The sequence below is a fragment of the Athene cunicularia genome (assembly GCF_003259725.1).
Source record: "Athene cunicularia isolate RWA chromosome 28 unlocalized genomic scaffold, athCun1 chr28_part2, whole genome shotgun sequence".
Lineage (NCBI taxonomy): Eukaryota > Metazoa > Chordata > Aves > Strigiformes > Strigidae > Athene > Athene cunicularia.
This window is the reverse complement of record NW_020799140.1, coordinates 1,081,834-1,085,419: the sequence shown is the minus strand read 5'-3', so window position 1 is coordinate 1,085,419 and position 3,586 is coordinate 1,081,834. Positions and strand designations below refer to the sequence as shown.

The window sequence follows — 3,586 nt, the reverse complement described above, 5'->3', positions numbered from 1 at the left end:
CTGGGAGGGCCCTGCCGGTGCCCGTCCTGTCCCGGCTCGCCCAGGCACGGGGCCGGCTGCGTGTCCCGCTGAATCACCGCGCCTCCTCGCCTCACCCCTGCGGCTCTGCTGGCACCCCCGGGGCGCTCTGCTTGGCACAGGGACCCCGCACCCCTCGGCGGGACAGGGCGGGGGGCCCTGGAGAAGGTGCAGACGCCCGGCGCTGGGGGGATGTGGGAAGCGTGGGGTCCCCCGATCAGCCCCAATATGTGTCCCCCCGCCAGGGCCCAAGGGGACCTCCTGGGTGGGAGACCTGCGGCTCGGGAGGAGGCAAGTGCAAGCAGTGGGAGGAAGCTTTGGAGGTGGCGGTGAGCCATTCCCACCCCGTCCTTCGTGCTGTCATGCACACTGAGGGCTTTGGGGCCTGGGGTCGTGTTTTGGGTAACAGGGTGCTCCCACACGCTGCCGTAATAAATGCAAAGAGATTATGGCTCTGGACCAGGCGATGACGATGTCAGCACAGGGCAAAGCCCCATGGCTGGGGTTCGTGGTGTGACTCTTGCACCAGGGTCCCCACGGTGCCACACCACAGGGCTGTAGGTGGTTGGTCCCTGTCACGGCCGGGCCAGGGCCACGGCCGGTGCTCAGGGGTGGGTTCTGGGGGTGGTGACACGGGCCTGGAGACCCGCTGTGTGCAGAGACAGCGTCCACCGTGGACACGGACGTGGCATCCGCCACAGGCGTGGATGTGGCATCTGCCGTGGCCACATCAGTCATGGTCACGGGCACAGACCCCACATCAGCCATGGGCACGGAGGGGACATCCACCACGGGCACCAATGCAGCCGCCGCCACCGTCACACGCATGGCCTGGCTGCCTCCACCCCAAACTCCCCCCGGCCCTCTCGGTTGGGCTCTGCAGGGGCACCACAGCCCCTCAACCCTTAAATCAAACCATCTAAGCGCAGCTGAAGAGGGTCATTTCAACCCAGAGCCCCGGGGCTGAGCTGGGGACCTGCCAGGGCGGTGGCAGAGGGGGTGTGTTGTCCCCCACCAGGCCTTGTCCCCCCGCAGCAGCACGGGTGGGACGGGTGGCAGGGCTGAACTGCGGAGGCACTTTGTGAGCTCCCACCTGTGCGCCGAGTTACAGCCTCGCTCTGCTCCGGCGCGGGAGCGGCTGTGGCCGGGGAGGGGGACACGGGCGGCTGGATGGGCGGGTGGAGGGGTGCGGGGAGCGGAGCGGGCCGAGCTGCCTGCCGCGCTCCAGTGCTGCTGTCTGACATGATTTCGCTGATGGCGATTGGGAACGGGTTCGCTGCTCTCGCCAGTTGGATTCGCTCCTTCGTCCCGGCTTTCCTCCCTCCTCCCCGCCGCGCTCCGCATGGATGGGCACGCAGACGGGATGCGGGGCGACGTCTCGCCTCGGTCTTTACAAGCTTCACTTCCAGCGAAGCTTCTGCAAGCGCAGCCCTGGACAGCCCCTGAAATCCCACCCCAGCACACATCTTGACCGGCCCTGGTTGGGGGGCAGCCCCCACGCTGGCGGCGAGTGTGGTGCAAGGCCGCTGCCTGTCCCCAGAGGTCACCGACACTGCCTGAAGGAGGTCAGCCTCATTAGCCCCATTTCACAGGTGGGGAAACTGAGACCAGGAGCAACACGGTGACTCTTCAGGACACGCAGGGTCCGGCCCCGGCGAACTCGCACCTCCCAAAAGGCGGTCGCTGACTTGCCCGGCGCGGCCCCGATGATTGCCGCTGTTGGGACAGTCGCGGCCAAATCCTGCTGGAGTGAGAGCGACAATACTCCCCGAGTGCCCCAGCGCAACCCAAAAGTATGAGGTTACATAAGCAGCACCACACCTGCCGTGAGCAACGCTGGACCCACGCACCCGCTCCCTGCCAACGTCTCGTTAACCTCTTGTGCGCGGCGCCCAGCCTCCGACGCCGACAGGCGTTGGTACAGCCCAGGGAAAGTCCTGGGGGCCAAGGAGATGTTGTGGGGCCACCCGAACGGGAACGGCCCATGGGGCAGCTGGGTGCTACAAGTCTGGGACTCAGCCCCATGGATATGGGGCCACAGGGGTGGAGGTGGAGAGGTTACACCAAAGCAGGGCCCCCTTTTATCTTGTCTGGGGCCTCGCCCCCGCGCACTTGGCCAGGTTTAAATTGGGGTCCTGGTCTCAGCGAAGCCAAAACCAAGGAGGAGGCAGTTCACTGGTGGCAACAGCTGAACCCCTGGCATAACATTCGCTCCGGAGAGAGGAGCGGCCTCGCCTCCCCTTGCCCAGAGCTGTTTCAGATGCGGCAGCACTGGGGGTCACTGAATCTCCCCTAAAATCTGTCTCCCGTCCACACGCTGTGAGGAGGAGCCCGGTGCCTCTCTGCTCGCAGCCGGTCGGTGCAGAGACCCTGAACCCAGCACTGACTGGCACCGTCCCCAGCGATGGGGAAGCAGCAGGGCCGGAGAGGCCAGAGCTGCCCTCAGGTCAGGGTTAGGACCGGGCTTAGTGCTGGGGAGCTGCACCCCCCTGGGCGATGCCGGGGGACGTGGCCGGTGGGGCTGGATCCAGCCCATGGCGGGTGGCACCAGCAGCCCCAGGCATCGGTGGCACGGGGAGGAGATGGCCTCTAGGAATGGATAAGAATCCAAAACTCTGCCACCCCGCCACTGTCCTGCTCCTCTCCTTCCCCTCCTCCCCGGCCTGACCTCGCCACCGACTCTTTGTGGTCAGGGCCAGGACAGACGCCGGGATGTTGCCAGCCTGTGGCCACATCGAAGCGGCAACCACCGGCACGGCTCCACCGCCAGAATTGGCCCAATCGGCCCCTGGCTGGCCTGGAGGCGAGCAGGAATTTGGGATGACACCACCGCACCCTAATCACTGTTTGCTCTCGCTCACGCCCAACCCAGCGAGAGGGGAACCTCTCCTCCTGCCCAGCCAGCATCACCCCGTCCTGCACCCACAGCCCTTCACCCAGCCCCGCAGCCCACCGAGCCCCCCCACAGGGGCTGCCCCGCGCTCGCCGAGCCCCGGCAGAGGCGGCGGCCAGTGCTGGCCCCGTGGTAGCTCTGCTGCCGGCTCCCCGCCGCGGGCACTGCCAGGGCGCTTTGCCTCGCCGTGACTCAGTTTCCCGTCGGGAATAGCTGACCTGCCCGGCGGGGAGCGGGTCACGGCATGAACCCACTGCCACAGCATTGGTGCCCCCAAACCTCGTCCTTGGGTGCCAGCGCAGGGGTGTGCCCCGTGGCAGCCCCCAGCCCCAGGCTGGGCGGGGGTCCCGTTCCCCAGTGCCAGACCGGAGCGGGGAGGGGGTGCGGGCAGTGGGAACGGGGTGGCTGCAGGGGAGCTGCTGCACTTGCAACCACGGAGCCTTAACGTGCTCCCCCCGGCTGTGGGGTTCACCCCACAAAGAACCCCCCTCGCTCAGGGAATTCTCCACGGCATCGGTGTCACCCTTCCTCCCAACCCCGGCGCTCAAGTGGTGCAGGAGCAGGGTCCCCCCACTGTGGCCCCTCAGACTATGGGGACAGGCCACAGTTTTGCTGCCTGCGTCAGCCCCCGGCAGCCGGGCGGCTCTGGCATGGCGCTGGGCACGTGGCCCTGCC

General features: G+C 67.2%; 2 protein-coding genes across 3 annotated transcripts in view; one reads left to right on the top strand and one right to left on the bottom strand.

The window, feature by feature from the left end:
* Positions 1 to 3,024, bottom strand: part of LOC113489415 (nuclear receptor ROR-beta-like) — a 16,577-nt gene extending 13,553 nt beyond the window's left edge. Inside the window, exons 1-2 of one of the 2 annotated variants that reach the window (XM_026865116.1) lie at positions 3,020 to 3,024; positions 2,526 to 2,533 (exon numbers count right to left, since the gene is read on the bottom strand). The gene's annotated coding sequence lies outside the window, so the exon portion shown is untranslated. Of the gene's footprint in view, positions 1 to 2,525; positions 2,534 to 3,019 lie in introns of those variants that run through there. The other variant, XM_026865115.1, reaches the window with a different exon arrangement.
* The window catches only part of LOC113489443 (AN1-type zinc finger protein 5-like), a 17,725-nt gene continuing 14,152 nt past the window's right edge, over positions 14 to 3,586 (top strand). Inside the window, exon 1 of the mRNA XM_026865146.1 lies at positions 14 to 28. The gene's annotated coding sequence lies outside the window, so the exon portion shown is untranslated. The remainder of the gene's footprint in view (positions 29 to 3,586) is intronic.